The sequence below is a fragment of the Papio anubis genome, chromosome 15 (genome assembly GCF_008728515.1).
Source record: "Papio anubis isolate 15944 chromosome 15, Panubis1.0, whole genome shotgun sequence".
NCBI classification, from domain to species: Eukaryota; Metazoa; Chordata; class Mammalia; order Primates; family Cercopithecidae; genus Papio; species Papio anubis.
This window is the reverse complement of record NC_044990.1, coordinates 49,334,010-49,357,755: the sequence shown is the minus strand read 5'-3', so window position 1 is coordinate 49,357,755 and position 23,746 is coordinate 49,334,010.

Sequence of the window (23,746 nt, the reverse complement as noted above, 5' to 3'; positions counted from 1 at the left end):
ACGTTATATACTTGTATTTGTTTGGAAATATACAGTATCACACACATTTTTGTTATTGGTGGTGGCAGTTGTAGAGAAATGGCATTAATAGTATCAATTATTGTACAAGAGTATATGTAAAGCATTTGGAATCCAGTATCTCCCTAATCAAAGAAAATACTTTAAGCTATAACTTTGATACCTTTACACTGTCTACAGCACTGACTTAAAGATTTTTAACACCTCTGAACTTTCTAGCTATGTATTTGAAAGCAGAATTAGGTTTTCACACCAAGGTGGTCTTATATTTGATCAGTCCACCCTTTTCTTCTCACTGCAGTAAAATGTAACTGTAAATATGAACTTATACCATCCAGATGAAAATTTGCAAATTAACTAAATTTCAACATGATGGAGTTACTGGTTGGCATAGTTTTAATGACTTTGTAGGAAATTACTTGGAAGTTTTATATCTACTTCTTATCTTTAGAAGTGACCAATATTTGCTTTACTGCATTTTTCTGAAATAAGCAGTTTGAATATCCATTCACCGTCTGAAAATGTTTGCATTAAAATGAGAAATTTTATATATTTCCCAATTAGATTTAGGTATTCTAAATTAGTCTCTACACTTTTAGATTATACCTCTCCAATATAGTATGTGTGTATTTATTGAGGTATAGAGGGTATACATGAACTTCTATACTAATAGATTACATACCTAATAAGGCATTCACATAAACATAAATTGGTAAGATATCTTTCTAATAATAGTTGCATAAAATTAATGACAACTAATTTCCCAAGGAAAAATACAGATTTTAAGGTAAAGCTATTAATGTCCATGAGTATAAATCTACTTGTCAAACTATATTTCTGATAATATTAAATTTTATTTATAAGAGTTGTTAGATACAGTTATGCCACAAACGTTTTACCTCAGAATGAGGCAGACAAAGATAACTTTGAGTAGTAAATTGTCTACTCCAACTATAATCTTGTTTTCTGCCTGTGCTTAAATCTTTTTTTTATTTTTTTTATTTTTTAAATTTATTATTATTATATTTTAAGTTCTAGGGTACAGCTTAAATCTTTGAGATTATTAATAACCCATATGTTGTAGAAATCTTTTTTAACCTACTTGTCCATTTTATGTGGGGTTAGTTTAGTTAAAACTGAGTGATTAAGTCTTAAATCTATTAATTATGGAACTATACACGAAATAGTCCTCAGTCCATGAAGCCCATGAAGATGCTCCTTCAGCTCTTCTAGGTTGAAGAGATTCTGCTCTTCTGGCAAATTTGCCATCATAAATACAACAACTGATATGAAATAGACCAGAGTAAGACTGACATGTCAATTAGTGTACTAAATGCTTAAACAACTCAATGGTTATATTTTAAAGATAAAAATAAATAGAAATAGGCATTTTAACACTTTCTTTATTGGTCTATGTAGTTTGCTTTGCACACCCCTGGAATGTTTTAATTCTGCTTTGAAATGAAATCATCTGATGCTGCTATTTGAATGCTGAGGTTCAATTTTCTTTGTCCAGATACCAGAACACATTACAAGAATTCTTACCCCTGGAGAATGATCTTCCTCCTCCATTGTTAATATGTTCAAATGCCTTGGCATTGCAGTTCTGTGTATCCAGTTATTTCAGTTTCCACTGCAATCATCTTCCAGGGAAGCTGCCAACCCCAAGAGCCCTGACTCAGAACTGGTTACTTGCTTGAAACCTTAAAGGGCTTTTTTTCCTCCCTTGGAGAATCACATCTAGCCTTTTTTTTTTTTTTTTTTTTAAACAAGATTGCATATGTACACTTATGTAACAAATCTACATGTTCTGCACATCTATCGCAGAACTTTAAGTAATTTTTTTAAAAAGTTTTTTTAATTATCTCAATGATTTAAGAGTAAATATCCTGAAGTGTACCATGTTCTTAGAACAAATTCAATTGATTCTATGAAGGCAGAGACAGAAGGTGAATGAGGTTAGGAATTTGATAGAGTAAGTTACTGGCATCTTTAGTGAGACAGTAAGACTTTTCCCCTTCAAAGTGCAGTTGGGATTTCTCTGTTGGTCATATGGGATTGTAGAGGAGTAGGCTAAATGAATGCAATGAAAGAAAAGAGATTTCACAAATAATCACACTTAAAAGCAACATTAGGTCTTTGTAAACCCATGTTTTACTAGAAGAGAATGTGTATTTTATTTATTTATGTTATTACTAGTGAAAGTGAGTTGGCCTTAAAATGCATAGCTTCTAGAAGAAAGACCACTTGCATATTAGCAAAATGCAAAAGGTCCAAACCAGAGTAGCCCAACTACACCTGGAAATTTATTTGGTGCCCTTCTGTGCACAGACTGAGATTTACTTTCAGGGATTATTTGTATAGTTTGTCTCACATCACTTTTTAATAATTAAAATAAAGGTTCTTTTATCTTCAGTTCCATTCCCATTTAGAACCAAGGAAAGACTCCGTAAATTACCCAAAGCATGTAATATATGCTTCCAATTGATCTTCCACTTTACTACTCAAGAGACCCTATTCTATGAGTTCAGTGGTTACATTTTTTGTTAGTTGGCTTGTTTGTTTTGTAGTTGTCATTGTTAAAGGGAAGATCTTCTAAATGATTTCAAGATGCCACTACACTAAGGTGGCATGGAGGATCACTGGTCATCACAGGATGCTCCTTATGTATCCTTCCTCAAGGAAACTGTCCTTAGTGAGTACAAAATTATATTGTATCATATCCTCATAAACGACTACAAATGTGATTTCTGGAAGAATCTATATAGGAGAAAGAGAATCCAAGAAAAGCTTTTGTCATCGCATAGAGATACAGTGATAATCTAGAGACCAGGATAACCTACATGTTTGACCCATATGTATGACCCTTTGCTCCACAAGACATATTCTTTATTCTAAAGCTATGCAAAAGGTTGAAAGGTTGGGTATAAAGCTTCTGAAAATCCGAGCAAAATCTCCTAGAGTGTAAAAGATGGGTGCTTAAAAACCAAAGATCCATTGTTGCAATTGGCTAGGGGAATGAAGACCTTAAACGAAGATGACTTTAAAGTCCTAGACTCTGAGGAACTATAGTCATTTTTCCCCTGGCGGTGACTTCCTGATTCCATGTGTACGTAGAGATCAAGAATCGAGACTTGGTCTCTGACAGAAGAGGGCCTGACAAATCAGTAGAGATTTTGCATTTTCTCATGGTTACAGAAATAAAACTTGTGACTGAATTGGCCAGAAACATGTGGCACATCTGTTAATCAAGATACTTGCCAAATTTTGAAGCTTCACTAAGCTGAAAACTTCTGAAAGACATAACTGAATATCTTATTATCTTTCCAAGGCAAGGAAACAAAATAATAGCCATTCCTAGGAACAGAAGTAAACAACAGCAATCCAATGTCAATCCACCAACATCATTGATTAGATTGAGAATATCAATTTTAAGATTTTTTTTTTAAAGTCTAAAACCAAATGGATAGTGATGAACTGGAGACAATTTTCTGGTTTTAGCCTATTATCTGAGGTAGGTGGGAGACATTGGAGACTCCTTACCAAAGAGCTCAACAGATGAACCAGGAAAAATATTCACCTGCAGGAATAACCATTGGACATATTTATTCATTTTACCCTCGGATATTAGTGGATATTTTTCAAAGTCCTATGATCATTAAATATATAAAAGAATAATTAAATAGTATCCCCCAAAAATACCAACCCTAGATGAATTTACTGCTGTGCTTTAGCAAATATTCAAGAGCTAGGTCATTTTACTTTTCAGACAAAATTATAGATTATACACAAATGCTCAAAAAACAAAGGGAAGGATTAACCTTCTAAATTTCTTTATGCTACCCGAATCCAACAAGAGCAATATAAGAAAAGAAGGATTAATTTCCGCTTACACTAATCACATTTTCTATATTCTCTTTCAAGGATTTAGAGCCTAGAACAGATGCAAGATTTTTCTTGGCCACTTTGCCAGCTGGAAACCTCCACTGCTAGTGACACCCCCGCCCCCAATCTGGGCCTCATTTTACCCAGGACCTGCTCAGGAGGTGCCCCACCCACTCAGCACACCAGGCTGCACCTGGCTAGTTCACTGGCTCAGCCTGCAGCTGGGCTGGATGTGCACTCGTGTTAGGGGGTTCCCGAGTTATTTTCTCACATCCAAGAACAATGAGGTTATACTGACAATTGAAGGGTAATGAGGACAGAGAAGAATTTTATTGAGAGATGGAACAGCTCTCAGTGGAAGGGGAACACAACAGTGGCTCCCTACCCGAAGTTGGGTGGTTTCTCTCTCCCTGTGACTGGGTCCAGGGCTTTTAATGGGGGAGTACATGCTGATGCTGATTGGCTTGTGAGCATGGGGTAAAAAAAAAAAAAAGTCTAAAACAAAGGCACCACTCAAAGGTGGGCATGAAAGTATAAAAAACCAAATTAGGCACAAGTTTTAAAAATTGGGTTTCACTGGGGACTCACCCCTGTCTGCCTGGGATTTATCCACCTCCTGCCACTATCATAATTATTATGGTATCATAAAACAAATGTATATGAAAGCCAGTGGTATGGTTTGCCTGTGTCCCTACCCAGGTCTCTTCTTGAATTGTAGCTCCCATAATTCCCATGTGTTGTGGGAGGGAGTCAGTAGGAAATAATTGAATTGTGAAAGCAGTTTCTCTCATCCTATTCTCCTGGTAATGAATGAGTCTCATGAGATCTGATGGTTTTATAAGGGGAAACCCTTTTGCTTGGCTCTTATTCTCTCTTGCATCCTGCCATGTAAGACATTCCTTTCACCTTCCACCATAATTTTGAGTCGCCCCACTCCAGCCACATGGAACTGCGAGTCCATTAAACTTCTTTTTCTTTATAAATTACAGTCTCAGGTAAGCCTTTATCAGCAGTGTGAAAATGGACTAATATAGTAAATTGATAGAACGGGGTTTCATGTGCGTTCATGTGAAGAGACCACCAAACAGGTTTTGTGTGAGCAATAAAGTTTTTATAAGATTTGGGTAGGTAAAGGAAAATTACAGTCAAAGGGGGAGATAGGGGTGGGGCCGTTTTATAAGATTTGGGTAGGTAAAGGAAAATTACAGTCAAAGGGGGTGGTCCTCTGGCGGGCAGGGGTGGGGGTCACAAAGTGCTCAGTGGGGGAGCTTTTTATGCCAGAATGAGCCAGGAGAAGGAATTTCACAAGGTAACGTCATCAGTTAAGGCAAGGACCGGCCATTTTCACTTCTTTTGTGGTGGAATGTCATCAGTTAAGGCAGGAACAGGTCATTTAAATTTCACTTCTTTTGTGACTCTTCAGTTACTTCAGGCCATCTGGATGTATATGTGCAGGTCACAGGGGATATGATGGCTTAGCTTAGGCTCAGAGGCCTGACATGGGGTGCTGCTGTAAAGATACCTGAAAATGTGGAAGCAACTTTGGAACTGGGTAACAAGCAGAGGTGGGAATAGTTTGGAGGGCTCAGAAGACGACAGGAGAATGCAGGAAAGTTTGGAACTTCCTAGGGACTTGTTGAATGACTTTGACCAAAATGCTGATAATGATACAGACAATGAAATCCAGGCTGAGGTGGTCTCAGATGGAGATGAAGAACTTCTTGGAAACTGGAGTAAAGATGACTCTTGCTATGTTGTAGCAAAGAGACTGGCAGCATTTTGCCCCTGCCCTAGAGATTTGTGGAACTTTCAACATGAGGGAGATGATTTAGGATATCTGGTGGAAGAAATTTCTAAGCTACAAAGCATTCAAAGGTGACTTAGATGCTATTAAAAAGCATTCAGTTTTCAAAGGAAAACAGGGCATAAAAGTTCAACAAATTTGCAGCCCGATGATAAGGTAGAAAAGAAAACATTTTCTGAGGAGAAATTCAAGCTGGTTGCAGAAATTTGCCTAAGTAGCTAGGAACCAAATGTTAATCACCAAGACAATGGGGAAAATATCTCTAGGACATGTCAGAGATCTTTGCAGCAGCCCCTCCCATCACAGGTCCAGAGGCCTAGAGGGGGAAAATAGTTTCGTGAGCCAGACCCCGGGCCCCACTGCTTTGTGCAGCCTAGGGACTTGGTACCCTACATCCCATCCACTCTAGCCATGGCAAAAGGAGCCAGGGTACAGCTTGGGCCATGGCTTCAATGGATGCAAGCCCCAAGCCTTGGCAGCTTCCACATGGTGTTGAGCCTGCAGGTGCGTAGAATTCATGAAATGAGGTTTGGAACCTCTGCCTGGATTTCAGAGGATGTATGGAAATGCTTGGATGTCCAGGCAGAAGTTTGCTCCATGGGCAGGGCCCTTATGGAGAACCTGCACTAGGGCAGTACAGAAGGGAAATGTGAGGTTGAAGCCCTCACACTGAATCCTCACTGAGGCACTACCTACTGGAGCTATGAGAAGAGGGCCACTTTCCTCCTGACACCATAATGGTAGATCCACTGCTAGCTTGCAGCATGAGCATGGAAAAGCTACAAACACTTAATGCCAGCCTGTGAAAGCAGCCAGCAGGGAGGCTGTATTCTGCAAAGCCATAGAAGCAGAGCAGCCAAAGACTTAGGACCCACCTCTTGGATCAACGTGACCTGGATTTGAGACATGGAATCGAAGGAGATCATTTCGGAGCTTAAGATTTGACTGTCTCACTGGATTTTGGACTTTCATGGGGTCTGTGGCCACTTCATTTTGGCCAATTTCTCCCACTTGGAATGTGTGTATTTATCCAATGCCTGTATCCCATAGTATCTGGGAAGTAGCTAAGTTACTTTTGATTTTACAGTCTCATAGGTGCTAAGGACTGGCCTTGTCTCAGATGAGGCTGTGGACTATGGACTTTTGAGTTAATGCTGAAATAAACTTTGGGGGACTGTTAGGAAGGCATGATTGGTTTTTAAATGTTTAGGACATGAGATTTGGGAGGGGCCAGGGGTGACATGATATGATTTGGCTGTGTCCCCACCCAAATCTCATCTTTAATTGTAGCTATCATAATTTCCACATACTGTGGGAGGGATCCAGTGGGAGATAATTGAATCATGGGGGTGGTTCCCTCGTACTGTTCTCCTGGTAGCACATAAATCTCACAAGATCCAGTGATTTTATAAAGGGTTTCCCCATTTGCTTGTCTCTCATTATCTCTTGTGTGCTGCCATGTAAGATGTTCCTTTTGCCTTCTGCCATTATTGTGAGACCTCCCCAGTCACGTGGAACTGTGAGTCCATTAACCCTCTTTTTCTTTATTAATTACACAGTCTCAGGTATATCTTTATCAGCAGCATGAAAATGGACTAATACAGCCAGCTTGTAGTTACAGATTGTCTAAATATTTGAAAATTTTTTTCCTTTCCACCTTGTTTCAAAGTTGGAAATGGCACAAAATAGTTTTTATCTCTCAATCAATTTTTCAGAGGACATAAATAAACCTTTGATGTCCTAGTTTTATAGAGATGTCTCCTATAAGAAATTCCATCTTATTTAGGCCTGGGGATGTATTTCCTTTTCCCCTGTAGTCTTTAAAATAATAATCAAAACAGAAGCTCTGGGTCTCCAGTATACATCAGATACCCTTAGATTGCATAATTATGATAAAAAGTAGTTTTGGTTCTTATTTGACTTTCAAGGTTCCACTTTAGAGAGCTCTACATAGATCTCACATTTTTTTGGTCGAGCTACCAATGAATTTTATTTATATGTAAATATTTTTGAATATCTTTCTCAGAATTTGTTTTCAATGTGGAGAGCAACATGAGATATATAATCTCTCAACTAGGTATCATACACGAAGCTGGTATTTGAAACCACTAAAAACCCGAAGAACAAAAACAGTAGACTACATCAGCACAGAGGAAAAAACTTGTACTTTTAAACTCATTCAGCACATTTTAAAATTGTATCACCTAATATTTTTTAAGGATCATTTTAAAATTTTCAACGGTAATTCAAATTTGGCAAAATATCAGATTGTTACATTCGACTTGACTTGTCTAATTTTTTTTTTTTTTTTTTTTTTTTTTCTTTTTTTAAATTTATTTATTATTATTATACTTTAAGTTGTAGGGTACATGTGCATAACATGCAGGTTTGTTACATATGTATACTTGTGCCATGTTAGTCTGCTGCACCCATCAACTCGTCATTTACATCAGGTATAACTCCCAATGCAATCCCTCCCCCCTCCCCCCTCCCCATGATAGGCCCCGGTGTGTGATGTTCCCCTTCCTGAGTCCAAGTGATCTCGTTGTTCAGTTCCCACCTATGAGTGAGAACATGCGGTGTTTGGTTTTCTGTTCTTGTGATAGTTTGCTAAGAATGATGGTTTCCAGCTGCATCCATGTCCCTACAAAGGACACAAACTCATCCTTTTTTATGGCTGCATAGTATTCCATGGTGTATATGTGCCACATTTTCTTAATCCAATCTGTCACTGATGGACATTTGGGTTGATGGAAAGTCTTTAGAGACTTAAATGTTAGACCTAATACCATAAAAATCCTAGAGGAAAACCTAGGTAGTACCATTCAGGACATAGGCATGGGCAAAGACTTCATGTCTAAAACACCAAAAGCAACGGCAGCAAAAGCTAAAATTGACAAATGGGATCTCATTAAACTAAAGAGCTTCTGCACAGCAAAAGAAACTACCATCAGAGTGAACAGGCAACCTACAGAATGGGAGAAAATTTTTGCAATCTACTCATCTGACAAAGGGCTAATATCCAGAACCTACAAAGAACTCCAACAAATTTACAAGAAAAAAACAAACAACCCCATCAAAAAGTGGGCAAAGGATATGAACAGACATTTCTCAAAAGAGGACATTCATACAGCCAACAGACATATGAAAAAATGCTCATCATCACTGGCCATCAGAGAAATGCAAATCAAAACCACAATGAGATACCATCTCACACCAGTTAGAATGGCGATCATTAAAAAGTCAGGAAACAACAGGTGCTGGAGAGGATGTGGAGAAATAGGAACACTTTTACACTGTTGGTGGGATTGTAAACTAGTTCAACCATTATGGAAAACAGTATGGCGATTCCTCAAGGATCTAGAACTAGATGTACCATATGACCCAGCCATCCCATTACTGGGGATATACCCAAAGGATTATAAATTATGCTGCTATAAAGACACATGCACACGTATGTTTATTGCAGCACTATTCACAATAGCAAAGACTTGGAATCAACCCAATTGTCCATCAGTGACAGATTGGATTAAGAAAATGTGACTTGTCTAATTAAATCGACCCATTTGCCTTACTTCTTTTACACACAAAGGTTTTCTATTTATATAATGTAACAAGTTAGTATATTTTTATTAAAACCACAGATAACTGCATTTAACATGTGTTAATTACATCAAAATGCCTTCTGAAACTGATTTTTATTTCCTAGCTGAAGCATTTAAGAAGCATCTGTTTTGGGGTTCTTTCTCTTTTGTCTTAGTTTTACTAATCAATTCTCTGTGGTTTATGATAAACCAGAGTGTTTCTCTAATTAATGAAAATAATTGTTTTCATTCATCAATGCCTATGGATTATAAGACATTTAAAAACTGAAAAAATTGTTTTTAATATTATAATTTTATTGTGCTTCCAAAGTCATCTACCAACAAACTGGCAATTTTCTTCTTTGAGCATGGATGATAAGAGTCAAAAGAGGAATGTTTGTCATTAATATACACCAGATATTTCAACTCTCTAGTATTTGAGTACATGGTAAAGATTGCATTTCCTTGTCTCTTTCCATGGGCAAAGATTTTCGAGTTATTTTGGTGAACAAATTTTGAGCTGCAATAACATGTGTCACATCTGGGATAGAGTTTTCCTTTCCTGGTGTAGAAACCCAAATCCCACAAGTACTTTTTACTATCTCATAGCAACAAGCAATGAGATAATAGCTGCTCTGTCACACTGAGTCACAGAGCAATGTAGCATTTGAATGAAATAAAACTTATTTAGGATTTCTTTGGTATGGCAGCATAACCTGGCTGATATGGAGGCCATTAGAGCCTAATAGATCAATTTTGTTGTTGTTGTTGCTGTTGAGACAGAGTCTCACTCTCGCTCTGTGGCCAGGCTAGAGTACAGTGGCACAATCTTGGTTCACTGCAACCTCCGCCTCCCAGGTTTAAGCAATTCTCCTGCCTCAGCCTCCCAAGAGGCTGGGACTACAGGCGCACACCACCACACCCAACTAATTTTTATATTTTTCGTAGAGACGGGGTTTCTCCATGTTGGCCAGGATGGTTTCGATCTCTTGACCTTGTGATATGCCCTCCTCAGCCTCCCAAAGTGCTGGGATTACGGGCGTGAGCCACTGCACCTGGCCAATAGATTAAATTTTATATCAAACCAATGTTTCAAGTATTATTGATTGAGGTAGGTAGAATAATGTCCTTTTTTTTTAGTCCCAACCCTTCAATAAAAATGCTCATGTTCTATTCCCTGGAACCTCTGAGGCTGGAAACTGCAGCTAAAACCTATTAGGTTACATGGCAAAGAGGAATTAAGCTAGCGGATACAATTAATTTTGCTAATCAGTTGAATGTAAGATGGAGAGATTTCTTGGAATTACACAACTGGGCCTAATGTAATCGTAAGTGTGTCTCACTCATGCTTAAGGCAGCCTGTGTGGCCTACGTGGTGGCTGAATGGGCACTTAGATGCTAAGTTTGGCTATAGTATATTTCTATGAAAGATGAAGCAAGGGACTGTGGAACCATTATGAGTTCTTTCCCTGAGTGACCAAGTAGTTACTGCCTTTTGTCTTTACTATCTCCTACCTCCCTCTCTCCAATAGAATCCTATAGATATGTTACCTGTAACACGTGACTGGCACATAGAGAGCGCACAATAAGTTGGACATTGAAGAATGAATTAATGTAAGAGGAGTTGACAAATTGATTTTAATCCAGAAAAGTAAGGCAATCAAAAATAGGTGTTTTTTTTTTTTTTTTTTAAGCCAGAGACTTACAAAGCAATAATAGATAACATATTTTTTTCTAATTTTCTTAATATTTATATTAAGTAGATTAGTCATATTATTAGCCCTGTGTCTCAAATCAGGTAAATAGGTCAGAAAGAAATAACTGTCTAGTAACAGGATTTGATTTTCTATTTTTTTGTGTTTTCCTCCTTTATTACATCATGCTGACTTAAAACATCATTTGAATTAAGTAATATAAAGGTCATTATTTTGGTACATGCAAGTACTAGATGAAGCTTTTTGAAAATGGTCATCTTTCCTTAATTATTCTTATTAACATAGATGTGTGTATATTCCTATAATCTATTGATAGAAAGTTGAAAACAATTAATTAAAAGCTGAGAACTTATCAGTCATAGTATCACAAAAATACACATGACTGATAAAGACCCACTTTAAATATTGTTTTCCATATTTTGTTTCATTAATAGCAAAGCTAATTTAATAGCCACACCTTGACCATGCAGGTTTTTTATGGAATCCACTTTCATTACTAGTCACAGTTTTGCCAAGTAAGCTTCAGGGGGAAGTAATTAAATTTAATAGAAGCCACCTTCATTTTGAATCTGCCGTCAATTTAAAGCCATGGGGAAAGGTAATTACATTTAATAGACACCATAGCTTCTAAACGAAGATGTACGGTATATGACGTTAATCATTAGTTCAGCAGTCTGAAAAGTAAAAACTCACTTAGAACAAACTCCTTACAAGTAAACTAGACCATCCTTTTCCTTTTCAACTTATTAGAAGTAAAAAATGATGCTTATTTGTTTCTTAAATATGTTATTGAAATTTTATTCTGAAGATTCAGTTCATTGATTTCAAGCAATGAAATGAAGGTAGATAGCATTTATGAATCCCACTGCAGTATTATTAACTCTTAAAGAAATATATTGATATAGTCTTTATCAAATATTCTTTAGGCTCAATAACATCTTTCTCCTTTCTAATTACTGAGACTGGCACAATAAAATAAACTGCTTTTTAAATCCATTCTTATATTAGTTTTATTTTTTTTAATGCTGTGGTTTATGTAAATTAAAGATGTTTGCTGAGTTTCAGTGTATAGGAGTTTTAAATCAGTGAAAGATCATAATAAATATGAAAGCAGAACATTCCCTTTTGGTAAACACATCTACAAGCCTGACTGCATTTCACTAAGCATTTTATAGGTTCATTATGCTATTTGGCTCACATTGAAGTCACCTTAGGTGTAATTTTTATTTTTTTTCTTCATGGTGTATGAATAATTTTTGGCTTCTGTTTAGACATTTGATTTTAGAAATAGTTTTTGAATCAGATTTTGGATAATTAACTCATATAAAGTTCCCATAAAATTAGAAGGAATTTCCCAAGGGTTCATGAAATTAAAGATGCACCTAGAATTAGTAAAATTTACAACACTATTTTAGAAACCTAGGATTATTTCTTTCCATTGTCATTTCTATTCAACATGTTGTTACTTGTATACATTCTGGCTAACATATACAGAGGGAGGCAAGGAACAGGGAGGTAAGCAAATGAATGAGAATTTTTTTTTAGGATTAAAGACAAGACAATCAAACATTTCAATCAAAAATAAAATTAATCCAAGTAACATTTTTCCACTTACCTAAAGCGTACTAATAAAGATAAATATTTGCCAATTATTTAAGTAAATTGCAAAGGCATTCTTTTGTAGAAATAAAATACTGTAGAAAGCATTTTAAGAAAATTATTTAAAATAATATATCCACCATGTTTTAAATTCAGTCATTTTTTTCACATCTATTCCTCCCAGTTATTCTTCTAACTATCAGTCTTTTATGAAATACCAATGTTGATGTCATGCAGTTATCAAGTACATATTCAGAATCTATTGGTTAATTATCTTTAATAATGTCACTTACAGGTCTCAAGGGATATATTTATAGGAGTCTCTCTAAGACTGCAACAAACAATTATTGGAGGTCAGGTTTTACTGGATTTTTAAAAACATTCATCATCACGTTTAGTGAAGTAAACAGTTAAGATTAATCACGTCAGTTGCACTGGTTAGGTATCTATTGACATCCCTCAAATTTTTAAAAAAGACATCCAAATAATTTGCTTCGCATTTTCAAAAATTCCTAAATTTTCAGTATTTTGTTTACCCAAAAGAACAAAGTCTGAACAATTAAAAAGAAAATCTGAACAATTAAAACCCTCTGGTTTTCTCTTTAAATTTAAACATTACTTGTCCTACATGTTTGCAACAGACCAAGGAATCATTAGAAATCCATACATATTTAGTAGTAGTAAAATAATTCTATTTAGCAATTTTCTAGAAATCAAATTATGTAATCTATATATATAAAGGGGAATTTTACATTACTATTTAAATGTTACTATTTGAAGGTCTTTAAAACTTGTTCATATTAAAAAAGCTTTGTGTAAAACAAGAATTTGGAGGGTATTTAAACATATAATTGAATTGAATAGTTTTTCATTTAACTCACTATACACAGACTTTTCCAATTTTCAAGTATTGGAAGATAATACACTTTTGTTGAATGATAGCTATCTCAGAACTACTCTTTAACAGTTAAAGGTTTACCCTTATTTATTTTATATATATATATATATTTTTGCTTTCCTCAAATACTGTGTGATGAAACTGCTATAAAAACAAATAAAGAACGACCAAAAACAATTTGTTAACCATATGTATTTATGAAATCCCTTTGATTTAAAATAAAGATGACCAAACAGATTATTGCTACTAAAATTACACAATGACAATTTAGGGGTAACAGTAATATTTCAGAAGAGCATTGTTGGTAATTACTCTTAGTATTGACAGATATTGTTTAAAAACCAACATTCAAATAAGGCACCTAATATCATTATATGATAAAGATATATTTTACTTCTAGTGCTTTGCATAAATCCTTGACACCTGAAGCAAGTGCATCCAAGGTGCATCATATGTTCTTAAGTTAGTTATCTTATGAGTATATTGGAACTGAATTAGAGAAAAAATATAAATTTGCTAATGTTTAGCCCATGCCTGCTCATATTCTTCCTTAGTGTTAAACATTTGCTGCTATCGCTTCTGTGTGAATATTGTCTTTCCTCTAAGATGTCTGCCTACTATGTCATGAAACTATAATACATTCCATTAGTGCTTGCATGTATCTCCGTTGGTCATGTCCATCATATTTATTCACTTCACAAATACTTATTGAAGACCTATTGTAAACAGGAACTCCCACGGCTATTGAATACTGCAATAAACAATATAATATCCCTTCTCACATGGATCACGTAAGTATTTTAATACTTTTTATGCATCTGTTTATCTCATTCTTTGAGGGCTAATCTATCTTTGACTGCTATCTTGTTTATCTATTGTATTCATTTTTGACATGATTACCCATCAATTATCCATATATGAGTTAGTATACAGCATAATGTAAATGGGTACAACAAAGAGCTCCAAGAATAAAGTGCTCAAAGGAGACAGTAGTTTATTTCCCTGTTAAGTAATAGTGGAAAGGACAATGGGCAATTCTTGGCAAGTAGGAGATTTTGCTCCACAAGACTATCCAGAGACCCCGACTCTTCATACACTGTTGCTACGCTATTCTCTAGAGCATCAAACATATAATGCAAAGCATAAATGCAAGCCAAATATGAAATCATAAATTTTTCTAGTAACCACATTTTAAAAAGAGAAACATTTTCATAATGTGTTTTATTTATCCTCATATATCCAAAATATTATAATTTCAATATATAGCAAATATAAACTGAATTATTTTACCTTTTTTATACTATGGCACCAAAACTGAGTATATATTTTACACTTACAATCTTTGTAATTCTGAACTAGTCACTCAGTTCAGACCCATGTCTGCCATATTGGAAAATGCAGTCATAGAGCATTGCCCTTATCTCCTTTGTGGAATCTGGCTCATTATCACTGTATTTAGTGACACCCTAGATCTGGGCAAGAGGGGATGCTTTGTTGGGCTCTGGGTTTTAGCGGGTTTTGCTCTGGACTTCATTACTCTATGCTCCTGAGCGCATGAAAGCAAACCCCAAGCCAGTATCCCTACCTGAAATCTCTCCTCCTAATTTGACATTACTGTTAGAGTACTTGGGATCTCAGAACTCCCTGCCGACAATGTCTAAAACTGTCCAAGGCTGTAATTTTGAAGGTAGATTAGACACCAGTGTGTGTATCAAAAAAAAAAAACAAAAACAAAAGATGACCATTTACTTGGATGTAGATGAGGCTTGGATATGTGATCTGGGACATCCTTGGATGTTTGGTACAGATTTCACTGTGTAGAATAAAAAAAAGAAAAATGACGCAGAAAGAGGATAATAATCATAGGCCTTGGGCTACATGCCAGGTTTTCTAATATTCTCATGTTCTTATGTAGAACTCATATGAGTCTGAAAAATTCTAAACTTAAATCTGGCCTTCCAGGTTGTTAGAAAGGTAAAATTGTCAAGGTAGGAAGGTAGAGCACATAACTTTGTTATCTTGATTTATATCTTTTAAATATTTGTACCTGTTACATGCATCTCCATTTGTATTCTTACCCCTGCTCCTACAAGTGTTAAGAAGTGTTTGGCTGCATTTGCATTAAGTAGGCAGAAGAGAGACAGAAAGAGAGACAAATGCATCCTCAATCATGTTAAGTATAATATCCAGAAATTTCACCTATGATACCTACTCAAAACTCATGCTTAAAAAGCTCAATTACATAGCTTCACTTAACTGCGAAAGAGGTAGAAAATATAGTATCCAGGTGAGAAGCCACGTGCCCAGTTAAAATATCTGTAAACGCGTTACTAAATGCTTAAAAAGAAAACGAATACTGAGGGACAGTTAGAGGTATTGGCCACAGTCCACTATGTACTTTATATAGCACCAGACAAACTGTGATAGAAAACATATCATTAATGCCCTTAGAAAGTTTAAAGGCCTAGTGTGGACTACTAAATAAGCTATTATATTATAGCATAATAATTTTTAGATTAGGGTTACCATAATCCAAGCTTCTTTGAAGGGCAAGTAAGAACAGCAGCCAATATGTTGTTGGCAGGGGAAAATATGTCTAACTGTGTGGTTATAAACACATTGCTGCACTCAATGAGTATTTTATGGGTAAGTTAGCTCTGATTGGACCTATTAATAACCATACTATACCTTTTTGTTTTTGCATTAAATCATTTAGTCATAGATTCTCAGAACATGTTGAAAATTGAAAAGACACCCATTAAATAAAATATACATTACCTCACAGTTATAATCTTAACCAAAAGATATTTTTTCTCTATAGTGTTGGTTATATGTCCACCAAATTTTCTTTTAATTTCTCCAAACACTTTTCTAAAGTGCGTTCTTTTTATTGATTATTCTGTGTTCTCAGAGTGTTTTGTATATTCTGCTAAGAGAGACACATTACATTGTGACACACTTCGCTCTCCAAACGTCTATTTTCTTTGCTTATGGAAAATTTGAGGACAGAGCTATATCCTATTTGTTATTATTTTTCCTAGCATATTTCCCTTACTAACTATCTAGCATGTTTATTTAAATAATCTGTAAGAGAATCTTTCACATCTGAGAGTGTGAAGAGTCTGATATATATCGTACTTGCACCCTAACAAATTATCCTACAGGAACACCAACTTCTGCATAAGAAAGAACTCACAAAGCAATCTTTTCTTTTTCTTTCTAAATATTTATCAAGCATTTGCTATAGGTCAGGTGATAAACTTTGCAGTATAATAACAAACAAAACATATCTATCCCCCAAGTAGTTGTATCTTGCAGATAACATTTCTGTGATCTTATATTTTTCATGTGCCTTTTTATGAATGACATGGACTTTCCTTTTTGATTTCTGTCAAAACTGAAATATCTTTTAATGGGGAAGTTTAGATCATTTACATTTATTAAGACAATTGATACATTTGGTTTTATTCTGCTGTAATAGAATATCTAAGACTGGGTAAGTATCAAGAAAAGAGGTTTCTTTTGACTCACAGTTCAGGTGGTGAGGGTGTTCAAGATTGGGCAGTCACATCTGGTTGACTTCTGGTGAGGGCCTGTTGCTGAGGAATTAGAGGAATGAAAATGGTCCTAGTAAGATTGCTTTGTGATAACATCTAATTTCCCATGGGACAATGTGATGAGGGCAGATAGCACATGTTTATGCATGGATCGAATCATGGGAGAGGGACTCCAATATTATGGCAAATCAGAGCTTATTAGGGCATCTGGTATATCTGTTCCTTTGCTTCTCAGGAGAGGGAAAGACAGACCTTGGCTCTGGAATATAAACACATCATCTCTGGGGATGGCTTAAACTTCACCAGTTCTTTCCTCTACTTTTCACTTAAATTAGTATCCAGAATTGTTCCTATCTTTGTAGACCTCTTTCTGCTTATTAAGTTGTAAACAATTTATGTAAACTATTACCGAGATATAGTTATTTATTTTTTCTGAGTATTCAAATTGTGGAGACATTTTGGTTTCTTAAGATAAACATAGAAATGAACAAAATAAAAGAATTTTTTGTTTTTCTATTTTTATCAGATTTCAAAGGTCTTCTCAGCATAGGTAACCCAGGTTTCAAATTGTTTTCAGTGTGACATCCCATGTCAGTGTTTAGATTCTCTTACAATGCTTCTTTTATGCCACTAGGTAGCTGAGAATTCTCTGAAAAATAATAGGCATATAAGCTTCTATAACAGCAAAAGTAAATTTAAAAATCAAACAAAATGAACTATATCCTTACCATTTCTGGGCTAAATTCCTCAGTTGTTTTCAGTATTGGCTACCTAAATAGCAGTAGGTAGTCAACTGATGAAATGACCTTTTGTCTTTTTGAATCTTCATACTGTTAGGCAGCCAACCCTTTGGTGCAATGAAACATGGGGACCTAAGTTACTTGAAAAGAAGATTCTAACTTGCGTCCTGAAACTCTCTTCTTTGGAACTCAATAAATAGGTGCCCATATTACCTTCTTTTTTTTTTTTTTTTTTTTTTTTTTTTTTTTTTTTTTTTTTTTTGAGACGGAATCTCGCTCTGTTGCCCAGGCTGGAGTGCAATGGTGCTATCTCGGCTCACTGCAAATTCCGACTACTGGGTTCATGCCGTTCTCTTGCCTGTGAGCCACCATGCCCAGCCTCAATATTACCTTCTTTTCCAAAGAGATGGCAAAGAAAAGGAGCTATGAAAACTCTCCTATTCTACATAGAAACATAATCATATAACAAATCACAGTAAATTTATATTTACAAAAATTAGTTTTTGTCAACTTTTTACTTTCTCCTATGTTGCTTTTGTATAGTCCATAGAAATCTCAATAATAGCACAATAGATACAATATTACAAGTATGTTGTATGATTGTTGCTAAGTATGAAATTAGCAAGTAATATATTTCAAAAAACAACAAATGTATTATTGCACTATGATAGTGTATTAGAGTATTATAATCCGTCGTGTTAATTTTTATGTCACTACAGGAACTATAATTTAAAAATAGAACTATGACTTCAAAAACAGGCTCTAAAATGTATCTTGGAAGATATATTTATTACCAGACATGAAAATGTGCAATCTAACTCGAATAACATCTGTAATACATCAGTACCCCTTCCTTTATCAATGTCCTTAGGTGGACTGAGTACACCATACAGAGAATGTCATTTCTTACTTTTTCTATATGTGAGTTTTTAAATTATTAATTGAATTTAAATACTCAGGTTTATCTTGATATATTGCAATTCTAATTTAAAATGAATGTGTAGGTAGAACCTGACTTTAAACTTCTTGCCATTTAATTAGTTTAACAATATTAAATAATGCATTGCTTTTTTGTTCATAACATGTAATATTTGGGAATCTATTTATTATCAAGTATTCTAAATGTTTTAGAATAAATTATGAAGAACGCATTCATCAAGACAAAATGTGACTTAATGTAAAGGAAAATCTTTATCTTTTCTTCTTATTCAACCAGGAAATATTTATATTTAAAAATATCAGTAAAGATTTAGAGCCAATAGCCTTATAGTTGCTCCAAACCTTAATATTAAATAATAGCACTCATAAATCTATCAATGCCATAAATATCTTTTTGGAAAGCTTAAAAAGTATAAAATGTGTGTTCTTTCAATTGTTCAACACCGGTGAATTAGAAAAGCTGGTTGTGCAAATAGCTGGTAAACTTACTGCTGAAACATCAGAATTAATAATCAAAGCTTTATCCTAATCTTACCAACTGAGTTGACACAACCATATTTTCTAAGAAGTATATTAATAATTCAAAAATATGCATCATGTTACTTTTGAGAAAAAAATCCATTTGATTAATATAGACTAATTTCTTTCAGCAGAGATGATAAGAGAACTAAGATATATGCAATGGTAAAACCAGTTTATAAAACTTTTCAAATAAGTCCATTTATAGATAGATATAAAAGCACATAGTATTCATAAGTGTATTTACAATTCAAACATCATTGTTGTACCAAATGTTTTGGGTCTTATAAAATGGGGTTTTCTAGGTGAAAGATATCTTTACCTATGTTTTAATAAAGTTGAACACATGTCATTGATTTAATAAATATTTGTTTGTAAATAAAAAGAAGGATACACTTTGGAATCCAAAATCATTTAAACAGGATTTTTGTGAATATTGAACATTTTTGTCAAATAATTGAGTTTTGGCAAATTCTCTTTACTGTTAAAAGTCATTCATATTTTATTTAATTATTTACCACTGTAGAAATAATAGCAAATGTGCAATAGTTTTCACTACTAATTCTGAAACAGTGAATACACAAATTAAAAACAGACAGAAGTAAAAATATTCTCAGGGATACAGGTCACATTGGTAATCAGCAATGATTCAAAATGTAAAAACAAACACTTACAAACTTGTTTTAAGGGCGTTCTACTGTGCATGCATGTATAAGTAAGCGTACATATACCTACATACATAAGTATAAAATATACAAATAAAAGTAAATAAATAAAACATAAGTACATGTGTATTTTATATAGGCATTCTTATGTGTGATTGTGTGTGTATTCTTATACACATGTTCTTTACATGTGACACTATATGGCAGTGAAGAGAACAGGATAAAGGTAATACCTTTATGAAGAGAAATGTATATGGAGTTAAATAAATATTTATCATTTGGAATAACGGAGGATGAGAAATCCAAGTTAAAAAAAAAAAAAAATGTAAGGAAGAAAAATCACCCGAGAAGAGATGAGTATCTACCTAAAATGGTATCTACTTAAAATGGCTGTTATAAATCTGTCTGGAAGAGAAGCAGAATAGTAGAAGATAAAGAGAAATGATAAAGCACTAAACGGTTTAAAAGTGAATTTTGAAATCAAGCATTTGGAAATCAGACACATCTTGATTTTAGCTCTTGCTTCTTCACTTAGTAGCTATGAATCCTTGGACAATTAGCTTAAGCTGTTTAGAGCTGTGTTTGCATACGTACGATGTGGATAATAATGACACCTACAACACAGTGTGGTGTAGGGAGAATAAATAACATTAGCAAAGTGCTAGTTCATCTCTTGGTAATCCTAAAAGTAGCTTTTCCTCTTTTGTATGTAAGGATAGCTCCAGAAAAATAAAAGAAGATGGCCACATATGCACAAACGCATCACTAGTAAGCATGGACATTTATTCAATCTGGAGACTAAGCATTTGTCCTCACTACCACTTTTTCTCACAGAAAATCAGGCAAATTATTTCCAACAAAGTATTTGCCAAAGATTGTAACTACATTCCTTCATTGAAGATATTCCTGACAAGAGTATTAAAGAAAACTTGCATAGTTATTGCTCAAAGGCTGGGTAGGAAATGACATAGGGCATTATCCATCAAAACAGGTGAATAAAGCAACTAGCAAGAGATTAATTTCTTGACTGATAGGGATTGTCAAAGTTTAAGCAGTAGGGAGAAAAACCACAAAGATATTTCCAATATGTGCATCATTTTAACATTAAAGAGAAAAATGAACAGAACCTCAAAGTATTTTAAAATGTAATACTTTCCTAGTGATTTGTTGATTTGTTCCTCCCAAATTGGCTGTTTTAGTATTATATCTTTATTAAATTTTAATTTTATTTGTATCATTTCCTCAAGACACCTGATGTCAGTTTTTAAACATGATAAAATTTGTCTGCATTTTTCTAAGTGAAACACATATGGTGGAATGACAGAATTATTTTGTTTAAGCTGAAACTCATGCCTTTTCTTTCTCCTTGAAAAATGGGACTTTTAAAATTTTAATCATTTTTCTTTTTGGCAAATGTCCTATATGAGCAACACATATCCATATGCAAATTGTATTAAGTTTTCTTTAGTCTTTATCAGCAGAGCACGCTTCGCTCTTGAAGAATTGAAGGATTACGTTAACTTCTAAACGAGATTCCTGACATTAGCAGGGTTGTGCTGAACAGGTCCTGTCCCTCTCTGCGTTCTGTTCTGTCAGAATATAATTAAGCAATTAGACATGACAGTACGTATTGTAATGTAGAAATAACACAGATTCTCAGATATGTTATTCACTACAGGTCTGAATTCCATTAGGAATTCCCCCAAAACAATTCACTTACAAAAATAAAATGTATCCTTAACTGGAAACTGCAACAACAAATCTATGGCAGGACATGTTTAGTAGATGATGGCAATGCTGCAGAAAAGCAAAAACTACATGTTGGTGGTGGAGTTGTTTTTTACAGAAATACTAAATATGGTTTTTGTGGCTCCAGCTATTATGAAAATCAGTTCTTACAACTAGAGACACTACTTTACTTCATTCCACATCTAAGTGTGGATTTTCTACAGTTTCATAGATTTCCAACTGTACCTTTTAGGTATAATAATATAAATTGCAGTTCTTAAATCTTAAATCATTGGATCTTTTTCTTTGAAGGCTTGATTTTTATCCTAGTATAAAAGCTATTAAAATATGTATCATTGAATTATGTCCCAAGTATGAATCATAACTAAAATAATATTTTGTATGACTTCCTTATCATGCAGATCTGTTAAGAATTTTTAAATTTATAAAATGAGTATATGCATTCTATAACTTTGGTGAGATTAGATATATTTTAACAATATATGTATGTCCACATTTTACCAGCTCCTGAAAAATAGCAGTGTAAAAATTATGTAATATTAAATTATCAGGGAGAAAAATAACAGAAGCTTACATTTTCAAACACTTAAAACTTTACATTTAATTATTATTACTTGCAATAGAAAAGTATGAGTATTGATAAAACATTAAAATAAAATGGCTTCTTTGAAATCAAATATTCTTTTCTGAAACTTCTAAATAATATTTCTAGTTAACTTATTAAAAATAAAATACGCAAGAATAAAATTTACATTGACTTCAAAATTAGCCAGTATATTCATATGTGTGTGTGTGTCTGTGTGTGTAACAAGTGTTTATATAAACATACACATATTTCTGTATTTGTAGGCTATATATGTCCATATTTGTATATAAATGTATACTCAAAGAGAAAACAGTTCAACTGTATGTATACATATTTACATATATTACTATGTGTGCATATGTAATATACTACAGATTGAAAAAGATTTGTTAAATATATTTAGGCTAAATAATGTAATAATTCAAGTGCATAGTTATTGCTCATACTTAAGATGAAAATAATCTTCTAAGATCACTGGCTACTAGTGGTGGGACCCTGAGTCAGTTACTAAGCCTCTCTGTGTCATGTTTTCCTTGGTTTTATTGGGATAATTTTATCTCCCTACCTAGAATAGTGACTGCAGATACTAAGAACCAAGACTACTTCACGGGCATTAAACAACAGTACAGTCGCTAAAAAGAGATTAACACTTGGAGTTTTTTGCTCTCTAGTCATGTTTTGAAATGCTTAATATTTTTCTCTTTGAATTTGTGTTTTGTACATGAAGCAGGACGAAAGAGCAACAGGGAGGGGCATTAGAGCCTCTACTGAGGTACAATAGGCCTCTTTCCCACTTCCAGAGATGGGTCCTTGGTCTCTTGCTTCTTTCCCCCCTAGAATGAAAACCCTGAACAGCCTCCTCCCTCACCCTGTACCCACCCCAGAACTACTAGGGGTCCCCTTTTCCTTCAAGTTATCTGAGGGTGGGCATGGTGAGGGTCCAGGTCAGGCACGTGAGCCAGGCTGCATCAAGATGCCTGGGGAAGGGCCATGGCCACCCCTCCAGGCTGGCAGCACCATGGTGTATCTGGTGGTCTGCCTGGAAGTCACGTTAGGGCAAGGACAGGTCTCTCTCCTAGCCCAACCAATTTATTGGATCACTTACAGCTCAGAATTTGAAAGATGCTTCAGGCTTGCCTGTCTGCCCTCAGTTGAGGCAGCAGTCCTGTGGGAAGAGAAAAAGGATGGTTCTACATCCTCAGATTTATTTCCCAGCCTAGGGACAGCTGATGAGAACAACAACTGGTGGGGGGATATTTAAGGCCGGATGTTTTGTGACACGGGCCAATGGGCCCGTGCAGATCTGCAACCACCTAAGGAATATATCCATGCCAGGAGCACTTTCTGGTTCTTTATCTGGGGAGCGCCTCTCTTTCTCTCTTCAACCCTATTGAATCTGGCTTGTGTTTGTCTCTTTTGCTCAGTGTGAGGAAGCAACCTCCAGCCATGGACTAAGAAAAAGAATTGTGTCATTTCAATAATTCAGCA